Genomic DNA, 17,826 nt, shown 5'->3' on the forward strand with positions numbered 1-17,826 from the left:
TCTCGTAGATGATATGAGATTCATTACAGGTAGGAAGGTTCTTTGGTGGCACCAGACTGCCTCTAATGTGGTTTTGAGGCTACAGGATCAAATAAAAGTCAGTAGTCCATCTGATAAAAAGCTGACAAGGATTTCAAATGAGCAGATCAAATTGGTAAGAAAATGATAAAACGGAAAAAAAATCAGGTGAAGTGCTCTCTCGCTCTGATTTGTATTTGAATTATATTTTGTTTATCTAAAAAAATCTCTTAAAAGATGAAGTCAAATTCTTATATATTAATAGCTAATTCAGTGTTTTCTAGAGTAAAAGTTAAAAACAAACAAACAAAAAAAAAAGCAAAAAGGGAAACAGTAGATATGTGCAAGCTTTCTGCATGCTCAAGGAAAAAATCTGCATTGCCCAAAGAGAATAATTCGTGTCAATTCTAAAATCCTCCAATGCCGCAGGGCATTTCAGCAGTAAACTTGGTCTCCAATTTTTCTTCCCTATCACAGCAATCCCCTTTCTGGCACTCTGTATTCTGAAGAGTAATTGCCATGAGTGTGAAGAAAGCAAGGTTTAAAGCACTATGCCAAATTGGAAAAATAACTTTCAATGTTGCAGAAGTACTCACTTTCAGCCATTTTGAGGAAAATGAATTTTATGGTTCTTTGCTGTTGTGGTTGCTTTTGCTGTGAAACACTCCAAAGCATCTCCTTTCATGCAGATTTGAAAACAGGAATGGCTTTGAAATAACAATATTCATAAGACAAATTCATGTTTGAGTGTTGTGGTTTGATAAGGCAGCAGCAGGCTCAGAACACAGCTAAAGTTACTAGGAGAGAAAGAAGAACAAAGGTCATTGGCTTTGATTGCACTGATAGGGAAGCTGGTATCTATAACTTGTTTTTTTGTACTTTGTGTTTACTGTAGCATGAGATAAAGCATTTTGAAGTCGCATGTAGTCAATAAGCATACTGCTGACTACACGTGAAAGAGGAACCAAAAGAAGAATCTGTTCTGACTGTAGGCAGCCGAAATTTTACACAGAAATTTGCCTCCTGATTTCTGTATGTTTTCTGTGCTTTTCTTGGGCACTGGAGCAGTGCAGTAGTCACAGCACCAAGCCTGCTGGAGTTCAAGTAGTGTTTGGACAACTCTGTCAGACATATGGTTTGATTTTTGGGGGTCCTGTGTGGATCCAGGAGTTGGACTTGATGATCCGTGTGGGTCCCTTCCAACTCAGGATATTCCATGATTCTGTGATAAAAAATTCGTAAATTTAAACCTTAGAGTACATCCAGTGAAGAAAGGGAAAGAAAGTATTTATCGCTTGTAATTGGATAATGGAAGAATTTCAGTCCAGATGTTATAAACTCTATAAAAACAGATGTATTCCTGGGATTTCTATTATTTTCAGCCTGCATTTCTTAAGAACAAGTCATGAGTTTTGACTCCATCCAGTCTGACTCATAACCAAGCACAACAATATTTCCTCAGCACACCTCCAGAACTTATGCTTTTCAAGTAATTCCCTTCACAATGGGAAGCCACTCAACAAAAATAACCGTGGAATTAAAAGCTACAGAGTTTAGAGGAAATGGGAATGTATGGTGCTCATAAAGATTTGATTGCAGTCTGTTTACTGAGGCACAAAAACTTAGCGTAATCTGTAGACCCATGGGCCTGATGATAACTGGTCAGTTTAGCTTTCCAGAAAAAGAAAGTATTTATTTTTTTGGCAAGGAATACCCGTAAGTACAAGCAACATAACATTACTAAAAAGGGGAACTAGAGCAGAAAACCAGTGAACTTGCTTTTGAATAAAGTCGTGCAGAGCTATAACATGGTCTGTTGTTCTAGGATTTGTTCTATTGGTTAAATAGGAAAAAAAAAATGCAAATGAATCCACATAAACATACCTTGCTGCATTAAAAAACGTTATTCAAATGCATGGTAACTGTCAATTGAGTCATTAGGAAAAGAATGAAAGGTTAATTCAGTTTCCTACTTCTGATTTTATTTATTTATTTATTTTATTTTTTACCAAATGAGCTGTTGGGAGTGGTTGAGAGTACACTGCTGTTGCTGATACCAGTAAGAACAGAAAAGATGGATGAAAGTGGTAAGATGAAATTGTAAATAAAATCAGTGTTTTTTGTGTTTTTATATTACTTAGGAACTTTGGGATGGAGCCAGAAACTGCCTGACTCATTGTAAGGTCCTCTGTTTGTTGATCTCCTTTAGGACATCCTTTAGGGATCTAAAAATCCTAAGCCATTAAACAAAGCAGTCTGTATATACTCCTCCTTCCTTTCCTTATGCAGAATGAAGTTCACCAGTGCCACGGGTATCTTTGGCTATAAATGTTAATAATGAATTTTGAAATATGATAAGGGTAACTCAGCTAGTCTTTATTTACATACAGGTAATACACTCACAAATGCATGTTTTTACCTATCTGGAAGAAATTTAGATCTAAAGAATTCTAATTTACTAGAAACATACTAAATGTAAATGAGTGCATTTTGGGGTATAATCCTAGGTGCACTACCTCTCATTCATGTTCCTCAGAATCTTGGTGCAGTGATTGCCTAAAAGAGGTTTGAGAAAATTATGTTATTTCTTTTGAGAAACAAAATTTTCCATTCTTTTTGAGAGTTGTGAATTCAGTTTCTGACCACTGAAACGTAGCTTAGCCTGCCACAACTTACTTTGGTCAGTTAGAATTTACGTTCCTTCCTGTTTTTAATGATAAAAAGGGAAATTGTGAGCTTGTTGAATTGACTTAAATTACTGAGGGGCAGCTGGTATGAGGGAGAGGGCAGGGCTGCATATCTGGGGATCAGGGAGGAGTGGAAGAAGTGAGATCACCATTTTCACAGTCGGTGGGGTTGTTGGACTGACCTAGTTTTTGTCACACTGTCTCAGGACTATGCTGTCCTGTGAATCAGCACTGATTTCAGTAACTCCATCAACACTATGACTGAACTAACAACAGTATAATTAGGCCCCACTTGGCTTTCTTCTGACTAATTGTAAGTCTGTGACAGAGGGGAATTGAACATATTCTCCAAAGCTGGTGCCCTAATGAGTCACTCCTAAATTATACCTTTTTTTTTTTTTTCAGGTTATACTGAAATACACTAGATCCTAACTAGTTCCTGGAAAATGATATTTGTTCTTGTTTTGCTGTTAACATAAAGTAAAAATACTTTAAACAATATTTAACTTCAATAAAAATGCTTAGTGCTATACACCCAAAGTACATATTTTACTTTGCTGTGACAAGGGTTTATGACATTTCATTTCTAGCCAGTGTTTAACATACCTCTATTTACTGTTCACGTGCATATATTCAGATCATACATGACATACTGTCACGGATAAGATACATTATACAATAATAGGTAGTTTCTATATCCTGGAAATTTTATCTGCATAAACATATGTGTGTGTATGTACATGGACATGTGCATATTCACACAGTAATGGAAGCAATGGACTAAAAGGAAATCAGTCGTTGAGTGAAATCCCATTCTGTTGCAGGCAATCACATAAAGTTCCATAATAGAAGTTCTCTTTTTGAAGGCTTTTACCCCCATTGCTCTCACTAGGAGTCTATTCCAAATCTGGAACGTTCTATAGGTTAGAACATTTTCTTCCATTTTGTAGTCTAAAATACAAATGACTGATTTTATTCTTTTTTGTCTAACAGTCTTAGCTTAAAGTCTTTTTTTTTTTATATATATATATATATATTTATGTTTTTCCCCCACCAGGGCCATAGTGCTTTGCTCAGTTTCTAGAGATCACTCATAAAACTTTGCTGCTTCCTAGATGTAAGCTGTCCTATACTTCTCATGTAAAGGACAAATTTCATATTGTTTTTGTAATCCTATTCCTTTTCTGAACCCCTTTTAGCTTTTTGAACATATGTATTCAGTGCTGTTCCAGGACTGTTCCTATGGGACCTATTCCTTATAAAAGAGTACCCTTTGATGTTTCCTAGGATTCTTTTGGCCTTTTTCTCACCTGCAACACGTGGCAATTTAGAGTCTATAATCATCTTAGGTCCTTCTTTTTGTGCATTTACAGCAAACTTGTTTTATACTACTGAATGAAAATCCATTACTCCTTTCTTTTCCGGTACAGAAGATAATTTAGTTCCTTGTTATATGGATATTGGCAACACCTACCAAGTAATTCTGATAAAAGCTAATTTTGTCAGTACCTATTTTTACAGTGGTCTTTGATGAAAATGTTAAATTCCACCATTTTTTTCCTAGCCATATACTATTCACTGTAGTTTTCCTGCTATATCTGTTTCAGCAAAGGCTTATCTGTAGGGCACTGCTGTATGAAAGCTAAGATCGATGAGATCTACTTCACCTTTGTCTGGAAGAGTATCTCATCAAATGAATATATCAGAACTCTAGATGTGATTTATCTTTGTTTCTCTATGTTGCAATATATCCTACTCTCTACGCTTATTCTTATGCCTTTAATTTCCCTCTCTATGGAATCTGCTTTAGATGTATGGGTGCTTTTGACAACATTGCAAACCAGCAGTTTTCTAGGCCACCTTTCCTTCCATATTTTTTAAAAAAATGTTAACTATTGTAAATACAATTTTTTGTGGCAGCTCTTGAAAACTGTTTGAAACTGTCTGACTTGGAGTAGGACTTTATGTAATTTTTTTATAATGTGTGCAGTAGAAACTATCTGCATAACTTTTTAAAAAGAACAAGTCTCTTTCTGCACCATAGGTATAGCACTGATGAAATAGTATGTCCTCACGTAATTCAATATCTCCAGTAAACCATAAATATCATGAAGCATGAACCACAGTACAAAACAAAATCCTTGTTAGAAAAATAAATTCAGGTGAAGAGAATAAATGACTTTTCTTGACACCTTTGAATTCTCAGTATATTATTCACTGCTAATTACTGTGCCCTAGAGGGCACACAACCTGGAATTCCCTCTCTCTCTCTCAGAAATCAGAGGTGTAACTAATATGGAAGAAGGATGCAAAAGAACAACGAGCCTTTGCCAATTAATATATGATGTCTTTTGTCTAGAAAATATTCTACAGAAGAAACCTCTCACAGCAGGGCCAGTGAACCTGAGACAGCTAATATCAAATCAGCCTTCAACTTACACCAAAGAGCTTGCAATTGATAAGTGAAATACTTCACTGCACTCTCTCAATTTTAAAATTAGCATCCTTTTGCACATGCATTTTACACAGCTAATAATTATATTAAAGACAGGTCTATTACCTTCTCTGTGTCTTTAATGATATAAGAGTAATCCTTAGCATTAGGTCAATAATGTTTTTCAGATGTTTGAAATTACTTGAAAAGAGACATTTGGATCTGCTGACATTTCAGGATTTTGGAAGACAATCTAGGTCTTTCCCCCCCATGTGCTCTCTGAAATAGCTCTAGCAACCTCATATGTAATTATTGACATGCTGAAAATTTTGGCAAGTCCAGAGAAGAATGTACTTTAAAAATAAGTAGTGATTCTGGCCATATTTTCCTTAGCAACAGGAAGGAGGAAAAAAGGGGTGCATTTCTCTTAGAAATATTGCAAACCAAGCTGTAAGGATATAGATCTTTTGTGCTTTACTTTATTACATTTTATGTATCTGCAATTACATAAAAGCTCAAAAAGCTCAACTACATCTTCTTTAAGGTCAGCTTAGTGAAAAATAACTCTAAAAGTCCCTTACAATATTACAGATTCCCTGAATCCACCTTTTTCTCAAAGGTTTTTCTACTCACCAGGTCCAGCTGTCTTTCCATAAATGACACTAAGCTGTGGGAATAACATCAGTATAGCTGTAGGGACTATGGTGAAAGAATCCTAGAAAGGTATTGTATTTTCTTCCCTTACTGGCTTATGGCTGAAACTCATTTACAGGAAACGTAAAGTATCTGCAATAGGGAAAGCAAAAATTTCTTTGTATTAAAACAGTGCTATCCAAATGAAAATATGACATTAAAAAATAACATTCCTTCGTTAAGTATTCTCCATTCTCCCTAAGTAACACTGCCATGGAGCTCTAGGAGGATACGAACACTTTGATTGATGGAAGTGTGGAGAGAAAAATGCTGGGCAATGTAGGCTGCAAGACCGATTTACATACTGATTGTCAACATCTCTAAAAGAATGAAAGCTATTCCAAAAATCGATATTACCTTTATTGCCAAGTTGCAGTAAGTCATGTCACATTAATTAATTAGGTTCATTTAATGTGGATTTTCCTGAAGACTGTGTCTAGATACTCCCAAGAAAGTGGGCTAAAACATCTAAGTTTCTCATTGGGAATAGGTATTCCTCTTCTTTCCCTAATGAGATGTGAGAATGCCAATGTTACCTTTATCCAGTGATGATAAGTTTCCTAGGCTTCCGTAAGCCTTATAGATATATATTTTATATATATATATAATATGTGCATCTCTCTCATCATTGCTAGTCACAAATAATACCTTTATATTATAATTTTTATAGATAGTCACTGAAGTCTTTTATTGCAACAGTAAACTCTCTGTTCTTTCTTCGGTATTTTCAAGGTAGCTCTTAGGATGCTAAATGAATGCTGACCAGCTAGCCTCTGTAAGAGAACAAATTGCATGGAGTTTCCTAACTTTGGCCTCAGGAATGCATAAAATATCCTTCTGAAAATGCATATTCTTAGGAGATATCCCTAATATAATGACAGCTTAGCTTTTACCGGGGAACAGCCTTCAGCAGAAGTTATCCTAAGTTCTGGATAGGTGAATATATTCAGAATTGTCAGTATAAGTCAATTTGATATTAAAAGGATTTTTTAAACAAATCTAATGTATATATAACTTCTATCACCTGATGTTTGGATGGCATTCTTCACAAATGTTTGTTTTGTTTTGTTTTGTTTTGTTTCTTCCTTATTATTTGTAACATTAATAACCTGGAATAAAAAGCTCTAAGTTTGGCTGTTGAGCCACGGAAAAGTCAAAGGAAATGTTCCGAGAAAGGTGAACATGCTTTGAGAAACACAGTGTTACTCACAGTTTTTATATAATGTCTGTTGCGATGGCATTGTTTCCACAAATCTAGTAGTTTGGTTTTACTGTGACCTCAAGCTGTCATTCCTGAGAAATGACATAGTTGTTTTAGCAGCAACAGAACACAAACTCCATACAATTATTGCATAGGAGCCATTCTTAATAACTTTTTCAGTTATCTGCTAACTCTGTATTTCCCATATAATTCTCAGTAACAATGAGTTTTAAAAAATAAACCAAGAGAATACATTTGAGAGAAACCTGTAATCTCAATTTATTTGAAATTGTTGTATAGTCCAATTATTTTTAAAATAACAGATCATTTATTTATTTATTTGTTTTATTGGACTCTGACCCTACAGTTTGATGACCCTCTGTGACCCCTTGTGTCTCACTTAAAATCAATAATTTTGCATGTGTCCCTTGCTTTAAGACTTGGTTCTAAATGTGTAAGTGCTTTAAACAGCTCTTGCTGATCTTTTTTTTTTTTTTTTTTTTTTCTCCCCCAAATAGTGTCACAATCGTGTAGCTGAAATACTTCGGGGAATTATACCTAAAATGATCCTCCAACTTTTGTCACAGAAAATTTTCATTCAACAATAGAAAGTCCTCTTCTCCTTTTGAAAGTATTCAGATAGCTGTCTAGCAGTGACAGAATCCTGCCTCATCCATGATGAGTTTTGTGCCTTTGAGTGTAGTGAATAGAGAAGGAATGAAAAAACCTGTTCTTTATTTTCTGAAAGCAAAAATGGCATAAAATTAATATTTACTCAAAACGTTTGTGTTTCCTTCCTTAAAAGCTCTGTTATTACAGCATATGAATAGTATGTAGCTTGGCTTTGACAAGGATACTTCATTATTATTGCGTGATAGGAACAACTCTACCAACACAGTCTTAAAACATTTTGAAAAGTCTTGTGAAGCTGGGGAAGGAATTTTAAAAGGGGCCTCTCTCTCCTTGGAATAGACTCAAACTACATTGTTTTCATGTCACTTCACACTAGAAGTGAGCAAAATGTTTTGCTCAAGTAAGCAAAACAATCGACTGACTAGTATTTGTGTAGAAAAGAGAATATGGATTAGTGTGGCACACATGCTGAACATGAATAAACAGAGGCATGCTGCTATGAAAAGGAAAACGTATAAACAGAACTCTCTATCCAAAACATATGAAGTAATCCCTCCGCTCTGCTCAGCAATAGTAAGGCTTCAGATAGAATATTTTGCTCTGTGTTTCGGTCTCCAAGACAGGCGGAGAACTGGCTGAAAAACAACTAGAGGAGAGCAGTAACAGTGATTCAAAGTCTGGAAACCTTTGATATGTGAGAAAAGAATAAGCAAATTCCCAAATATATATATATATTTTTTTTTTCCTAAGAAGACTGAAAGCATATGGTGTGGAGAAGGAAGGTGGTAAATAAACTATTAGCAAAGAGGAAGGGAATAATTCATTTTCTTTGTTGTAGATGGAATGAGAAATAATGGCCTTAAGTTACAAAAAGGAGTTCTGTTAGATATTGAGAAAAACTTATAGGAGTAAGAATAATGAAGTCCTGGAATAAACCCTTAGGGAACTGTGGAGCTGAAATTATTTAAGTTATTTAAAAACAGCTTTATCAAGTGTGTCCAGACATACATTCTATCTTAAAGCTACTACCCCTATGATTTTATGTTCACTTACAACACAAATTTTAGACAAAGTGAATGAATACATGATTTTGCTTCAGAGAAATGGTATTACACCATTTTTCCTTTTAAACTGAAACTTTTAGTTAAGGAATATTTTAGATGCACAAAGATGAATTGTAATTTAGAATTGTACTCAATTTAATTGAAAAAAATAGTAAATTATAACTGTTTGTTTGACATGAATTTTAATGAGATTAAAATAAAAACCATCAGGGTGAATTTATTTCAAATTCTGTTTTGTGCAGTGATTGGAAAACCAATTATGCAGATATATATTTAACACAAAATAATAACTGTCCAAATGTTCTGTACTTCAGCAGGTAACTAAAAAGCAGCTAGAGCCTCTTTGTGTGTGTGGGGGTGTATGTTAAGTGCTGCATGAGCTTTATGCAGTTTAATTGCAAGACAGCGGTCAGAGGATTTGGGTGGGAGAAATGGAAGGACCATATGTTTCTACCTATTGATGAACTGAAGCAGCTAAAAGAGTGATTGGCTGCTATTCACTATTCTTACTGGCGTATTATGATGAAAATTCATGTATATTTTAGATCCTGGGCATAACGAATGATTATCAGCTTTTAGCAGCAGTAATTATTAATGTATTATATCATATTAGTATTCCAATTTCATACGTACAGTGAAAAACACCAAGATTATTCACTGATAACAGTTATCACAGTATTTTTGTATGGTGCAGCAGTGGTCTTTGTGCAGAACCTCCAGGCTCATAGTAGCCCTACTAACTGGGCATCCCCCTGTATTCCTGCTTCCTCCTGCTGGTTCTTTTTCCAGGATGTCAGGGAATATTTTGTGCATGAACAGTCCATTCCAGCAGTTGTGGGAAAAATCCTCAATCATCATGAAAATGTTATTCCCTCTTATCAGCAAAGCACACAAAGGGGATCTCAGAGGAAACTTTTGATAGAGACAGCTGAGCTTGAGTAGAGAAAGCAATTACTTGTGGGATGGAAAAAACAAAGGAGATCTGAGTTCTGTCTTGCACTGAAGACTACTCAAATTGTAAAAGTTCTTAGAGAGACAAGTCCTACCTAGCTTGACTGAAGAGGTCAGGGAACAAATGGCTACTATGAGAAAGATTGCTACTTTCAGTCTCCCAGAATTGCTCTGTCCTTTTGTCCTTTGAAATAAGGGTTCATCTTCAGGGGAAGCTGAGTATAACTCCATGATGCTTTGGAGAATATGAGTCCTGTGAAGATTGAGTCTGTACCTACCATCTGCTACTATGCAGCTAATATGCAAAAATCATGAAGCCATTGAGAAGAATACAACAGGGAACAAGACTTAAAGCCACCTAATGTGTTTGTTTGGTATCCATACTACAGATGTTGCCCTAAATCTGACACATACTGTTATTTTTGAGATTGGAATGGGGCCCGAGTTATCCTCTCTTACTCTTCTAAAATTCCAGTTAGTTAATGGGAGTCATCCTGGAGAAACAGCAAAAATAGATAATTTGGTTCTTCATCTTTTGTGGTTAAGTAAATTTTTTTTTCTTTTTTCCGTAAGAACACACTAAAGATTCACAGAACTATTGTCATGCGTGCAATATGAAGAGATTCAGTTCATAGCTTTATGATCATTCTGTAAATCACACTAATCTCTGCATCTTAGATTGTTCTTCTCCACAAGTAAGATGTGATTTTCATTATATGATCTCAGAATGGAGTTAATTACATGTTCTTGTTGAATAAACACTTCTGTTTGTTTTGATTCTGCTGCCTTCAGAACTATGTAAATGCAGCCATGAAGTCTGGCTAGCCAGGTTAGAATTCAAATTAGCTGCTCAAGACTAATTAACTTCTGTGGCTCTACTTCTATGGACAAAAAGACTGGAAATGCATCTACTCATTTTTCTTTTACCCATTTTCTATTTTGAATCAACTATCTCACATGAGAAGTGCATCAGGAGACTGCTTCCTTTCCAAAATCCATTTATGGAGTGGTAAATCTGCCAAATTAATCTTTTTGCCAGTCTAGATAATCTTAGAGTTATTATAATGATGTCATTAAATGGCTAGAAATCTCATACATATCAAGTAGAAGCAGACTATAGAAGAGCTAATAGAAAAGGAGGTCTCCTGGGTTTTGCCTTTTTTTTTTTTCCCCCGGGAAAGTGCAACAACACCCAAAAGTGGTTCTTCAGCAGGGAAAATACAAGAAAAATCTGTTTAATCGCTTCTATAAGTTTTTTCCCTCTTTTTCCATGAGCTCTGGTGAGATCTGATCAAAGATATGTTCCTATCAACACAGAAGCTCCAGGGATACGGCTTATGTGTTTGGACTTAGTGCAGTGATAGAGACTGCTTGGTATGTCTGTTTGAAGGAGATATCTAGATTCTGAAAGAGTCCTCTTCCTTCCACAAGGGATTTAATAAGGTCTGTTTTTAAGGAAAATTACTCTCCAGGGATCTCAAAGGCATGACCTGCTGCCCTCTGATAGGGTGAAAATGCTGATAGAGAAAATTTCAATCTAGACTTTCAAGCAGAAATGGAAGAAAAGTCATAAACCATTGGAAATAGTAGTAGAAGATCTCTAAAATAGGATGAACAAAAATAAATTTAGTGATCTTTTTCTGTAATACTCAGGTAGTAACGTAAGATATCTAAGGCTAAGAGATTTAAGTGTTGCTTTCCTTGTTTCGACTCCTATGCTGTTTATTTTCTCCCTGGATATAAACAGTACAAACAAAATCACACAGAGCATTTCCATGTTTACCCTCAAAATTAAAAAAAATAATAATAAAGAAACAGAGTGATAGAAGAAGGCTTGAAGAGTTGTACAATAAAAGGAGGGTTATTTAATGTTTCTGGATGTTGCATAATTGCTATTTTACAAGTTTATTTTACTATTTAAAATATTATAGTGTAATTGAAATTACACACATGAGTCTAATAAGAACTTAGAATTACAAGAATAATGAGGCTTATGAAGCCTCTCCCAGCCACTGCTGAAGTCAGTATAAATATTTCCACTTCAGACAGAGGAAGGCTGGATTGCAGCAGAATTTAGAGTTAAGATGGCAAGCACATTTTACAGATGTTCTAGTTGGGTTCAGATGTTCAATGTTGGTTTAAAATCTGTTGCACATTATTTTTATGAACAGAATATTTTAAAATATCTGATTAACTTGTGGGCACACAACAATTAAACACTGGAAAGGACTCATAGTTTGCTTAACTCCCTTAGTTGAGAACATTTGTTTAAGGTCTGATGCAAACTGAAAATTTTCAGAATGATAATGTCAAAGGTGGTGATTCAATTTCCTTTGGAAAAGTAATAATTAACTTCCAGCTGAAATGAGATATATAACCACTGCCTTTTATAAGCAGGTAGGTCAGCCTGATCCAATTTCCTTAGACTTTTTTCCATTGACTGCAGACCCATAGAACAGGGCTATTGGGAACTACCCAAGCAGGCTTGACAGCAAATTCTTGTTCAGACCAGATTCACAGAAACTCCAGACACTAAAATGGTATCAAGGATAGTAAGTTTGGAACATTGCAACATCAGAATGAACTCTGTCACTCACTGACCTTCAACTATTGACTAGGCATTTTGGAGAACTGTTTGTATCTTTTTTTCACAGGAGGCTTATGTAGGTTACCGTTGGATGCATAGTTAGTAACATTCATAAAGTTTTAATATCCTCCATGATTTTTTCACTCAGGTGGTATTAGGAAGACAGTTCAGAGTCCTCACATAATCATGTTATCTACCATGAAACTAGCATGGTTCAGAAACATTACTGATACTCTTACTCTAAGAATAGGCGAAATTAAATTGCCTGTTACCTTGTTAAAAGTTTTCTTCTGAAATACTTGTGACAGACTTCACACAGTAATTACTTGTTAGCCTTTTCTCCTCTGGTAGGTTAAATAACAGGTAAAAAGTTGATCTATTTTGTTATGCTACTTTTCTGTACTTTTAAATAGGGGCTAAAAGCAAGCCTATTAGCATGTTCCTCTGGAAGTGCTTATTTAAAAAACATTTGAGATCGTCTGAGATGCTATTTGAAAAGTAAAATGGCAAAACCATGGATTTGTAACATATTTTTCATATAATTATGTAAAAATATCCTGTAGATGAGCAATCCTGTGGGAATCCTGTGGAAATCTTTCTGCATTTTAGTGCACCCAAAGTACCAAATGAATGCTCTGTTGGGAATATAAAAACTAACAAACCATTTACAACACTTCAGTAATGCCGGTGTCTTACAATACATTTCTTGAAGTTTGTCCTCATTCCTGCTACAAGCTCTGTTTGATCTGGAACATGTGGGTGGGCAAGTGCAAGGCACCAGCAGAAGTAAGAAAGCTGCAAATAAAACTTTGAAGGATCATTTGCCTTTGGCTGAGTAGGAGTTTTACCACTTGCTTTCATGATAATTAGATCGTGCTGTGGTAAGATAGTCTTGTCCCAAAATCAATGACAGAATAACATTTTACCCTCTTTTGTTCAAGAATAGTATGTAAACAGAGCTTGTGAAGTTATACACCACTCATTTTTGTCAACACAAATAGATCTGCTCTATCTGGAGCTGCTAAACTATGATGCATATGTAACTTGTTACCAATGTATGTAGAACTCGCGGGGCAAACAAACACACAGCAAGTTGAATGCTTTCTAGGGCTTAAATTAGACCCTGAATTAGAAAACCATTATACATGGAACAAGTAATGGAAAACACTAACAATTTCTATCATAATGGAAAAAAGTATTTTTGTTTTGAATGGCTTTGCACATGCCAAGAGAAACATGCAGGATATATTGTATCACATTGCTGCAAGTAAAATATTCTACTTTAATTTTAAAGAAGGTTAAGTAACTTTATAAAAATTCACAGATGAGCAAATACTGGCTCTGCCTTGCATTTACCCTGTAGCTAGCTGTCTCTTAAGCATTAAAAAAAATGTGGTAGAGCTCCATGACAGCTAGTACAAGTTCAGGAGAGATTATGAAGGCGGACAGGAAAAGATAGCATATAGGATTTTCTGAGTGTTTACAGAATTTTTCCATCATTCCGTTTGGGCATTTCAAAGCAACTGTGCCTGGTTTCTCAGGAGAAACCAGGAAAGGAATAAGTAAACTTTGTAAATTCTGATAGGATTTAATTACAGGCTTGTACACATCCTGCTTTAGTATTGCTCCAAAACTTTTCCCAAAATAAGTTACTTGGTTTAATATTTGCAACAACAAAATTCAAGTTCTGCTACTTAGAAGCCTTAAGTCTGAGACTACCGAAAAGGGGCTAGAATACTTTTGAAAGTGCTTTCAAAGTTATTTTCTCAAAACTATATGGTGATGTAACATTATTTCTCTATTACCCTGACCATGTTTGTATAAAACTGAACGGTTTTCCCGTTGAACTGAGATATGCTGTTCTTGTTTCATTTTTACTGAGCTTCTTTTAATGACAGTGCAGTTAAATATGGAGTAGTTGGCTGTTACATCAAAATAATTTAGTTGAGTCATTTTTCAGGAGAGCCTGCAAAGCCAGGGGAAAAAAAGGTCTATAGCAAATTCAGTATTCATTGATTTGAAAGTTATGAATCCTGCTATGAACTTTAAATTCACCTTTCTTTAACTTTTGGTAGACAATTCATTAACTAGTATTAGATCCCAAGTTAATAGCTTTCATCATGGTCCTAATCATGATCTAAAACATGAAAGAAGGTATATATTGGACTCCTTTGAGAAATTAAGGACAAACAAGAAATCGGTGTTACTGGTACACAACAGTGTCTTTTCAAGCCTACAGCTATTCTGTGGTATCTATCTAATCTAGCGTCTTAAGTATCATTTCAGATCAAAGTTCAGGGGTGCTTTTGCTGCTGTTCAGTAGGTATGTGAAGGGATGAAGCTAAAGTAAGAAGGTGGTGATGCAAGGTATCAAAGGCAAGCTGCTACAGATTTACGTTGTTTGCACTGTTGAAGTATATGTGCTCACCTCTACTTAGATATCAGATAATATGAAGTTATATATTTCTCAGTGAAAGCTATATAGGCTTTATTTGCATTTAGTACAGTATAACACACATGTTGTTAGTGGAATAGCTAACAAGTAGAATATCTGATATGTTTAGTTAACAACGATATATATTTGTACCTGTACCTGCAACTGTCCTCTGTACACCATAACATGGGGAATCTACCCCAAAGACCTTCTAAGTTTAATGAATTTGATAGAAGAATGTAAATTTTTGGTATCTTCTTTTTTTTTTTTTTTTTTTTTAAAGGCATCTTTAAAAACTGGGTAGCCATTCATTTCCCATGTAACAAAATCACTTTTAGCAATAAGTAGTTGAAAATCAACAGATACTTTAAAAAAGTATATTTCTAGTTTCTGTTATAAAATACCATTTTTATTTAATAAAATGTCCAGGTACACATATAATTGCATATTCATATGTGAATTTAGACATAAACCCTTGGGCTCTGGCCCTAAGAAATTAACATAACACCTATTTTTGTTTCTGAGACAGCATCACCTCAAAAAGTTTGCATCACTTTTTAAATGAAGTGTGATTTATAGCATGAATAGCGCTTATCCTGTATAATTTTCCTTCTTAATAATGAATGTCAATGTTTGGAGTTTCTACAGAAGTATTCATTCTGCTAAATTTATTCTGTTGAAAAAAAAACCACAAACACCTGTGTCATCTTTCAATTCATATGGAAGGGAGCCATCTTGTGGTTCAATTTATAGTTTCCTAAGAAATGAAATATAATTGAAATAGGTAAGATTTTCCAATATTCTCTTACTATAAATAAGTTCAGCCTAATTCTAATACTATATGGACTCACTCTGTTCTAATATAGCTCCATGACAGTTTACTCTTACTTCATGCAGTGGCAAACAAGCTACATTATTATGTGCTTTTAAAAACATTTTTTTGGAATGTCTTCTCTATCTACTGAACATGCCTAATAAGAACAGCTCTACAGAGGGCTAAATATATATAAAGTAACACACTGTTTTTCAGAATAGGTCAGCTGTGCTATTTAGCTCATTAATAGAGGAATTAAAACATGACATAAATATGTTTCAAGCTGAACTCATTACCTCAGTAGAGATTTTAAATGGATATTACTTAAATAGAGGCTAGGTTTACAGGAAAAGTGTTTTGCAGTATTATAAATGGAAGTGCAAAATCCTCCACCTGGGAGGACCAACCCCATACATTAGTATCTGCTGAGAGCCACCCAGCTGGAAAGCAGCTTTGCAGAAAAGGTTCTGGGAGTGCTGTTGGGCACCAAAATGAACATGAGCAAAGACTTTGCCACTTTGTGGAAAAGATGACTAATGAAATCCTGGGCTGCATTAGGAGGAGTGATGCCAGCAGGTTGAGGGAGGTGAATATGCCCCTTCTCTCAGCACTGGTGAGGCAACACACAGAGTACTGAGTCCAGTTTTGGGCACCCCAGTACAGGAGACACTGGACTAAGTCCAGCAACAGGCCACTACTTTGAATAAGGGACAGGTGCTCCTCTCCTCTGAGGAAAGGCTGGGACAGCTCTGCCTGTTTCCCCTGGAGAAGAGAAGGCCCAGTGGGGATCTCATCAAAATGTACAAATATCTGAAGTGAGGGTATAAGCTCTTTTCAGGTGGAACCCAGTGGCAGGACAAAAAGCAATGTGCACAAACGCAAACACAGAAAGTTCCCTCTGAACATCAGGAAGCACTTCTTTACTGTGCAGGTCACCAAGCACTGGCACAGGTTGTCTTGAAAGTCTGTGGAGTTTCCATTCTTGGAAATCTTCAAAAGCTGCCTGGACATGGTCCTGGGCAACCTGCTCTGGGTGGCCCTGCTTGAGCAAGGGGTTTGGACAAGATGACATCCAGAGGTCCTTTCCAACTTCAACCGTTCTGTGATTTTCTGCTTCTGTGAAGTAAATGTTGAAACATTTATTTGCTGTCAATAAATATATATACATATGTGTGAACACACAGTACGTATATACATATATGTTTATTAAAGGTTTGGAAATATGTTATTCAATTTTTGAAAAAGTTTGATTTATTTTTCAAAATTATTCTTGCCTCTAATTCTAGTTTCATTACTTTGGCGAATTGTTTTCCAGGTTGTTGAATTCACATGCTTGTGCCTTATTCAGAAGAAAATGTTATCTAAGAAACATAGTTCTCAGATCCCATTTTTGTACAGAGAGTACAATACTAGAAATAAAATTGACTACATGGTCCATATGAAATTAAATGCTTGTTTCTTTTCTAACATGATTAGGTAGCTATATATGCAGACATGAAAAAGAAGATGTTTGAGACTCATTTTTCCAGAGTTCTGTGTTGAAAGGGCTGCACAGTTTATACAGCACAATCACATATTGGTCTCTTTAAGATCTGTTAATTCTTTATTTGACTCTCCATTGTATTACCTGGCTGTTACTTTCTTGTTTAATTGCTTGTTGCATGCCTGATATGCTGTACACCTCAACGTGAAAACAGTTACTACTGTATTAGTTTTATAAGATTATTGCTTGTGAACATATCCTAATAACAAAGTGTTGAACTGATGCTGCACTTTGTCATATTGGGTGGGCAGGGCAAAGCATCTGCCCTGAGGCTGCTGAAGACTTCTAGCCTACGTAGCATCACACTGATGTATGGCTGTTACTGAGACAAACATTTTTAATGTTCTTTGTAAATACTGCTATAATCAGATTAGCAGAACTGAAGATGTTCTCAAAGGACTTTTGTGTCCTCACTTGAGTTTTCTTGAAATCATTTTCTATCAAAAAAGATCTGCTACAGATCTACCAGTGGGCCCATCAGGACCTTCAGGCTATTTTGCTGCAAGCAAAATACTTTGCCTTTCTGATAATAAGCTAAGCATGGCTATTTTGGAATAGCTGTAACTATTTCAGTAGTTATTTATCAGGATAACTTTCCCTAAGTTTTCACATTTTTATTTTATTTTTTTTTGTTTTTTTTCAGAACAGGAACCCATTCTCTGCCTGTATTTTGGAGACACCTCTTTCTCTCCACTGTAAAGGAAGACTTGAAAAATCACACTCATTCAGTGCCTGCCATGCTCCCTCAAAACACCTCTTTCTGTATT

The sequence above is a fragment of the Anser cygnoides genome, chromosome 4, assembly GCF_040182565.1.
Source record: "Anser cygnoides isolate HZ-2024a breed goose chromosome 4, Taihu_goose_T2T_genome, whole genome shotgun sequence".
In the NCBI taxonomy this organism is placed as follows: domain Eukaryota; kingdom Metazoa; phylum Chordata; class Aves; order Anseriformes; family Anatidae; genus Anser; species Anser cygnoides.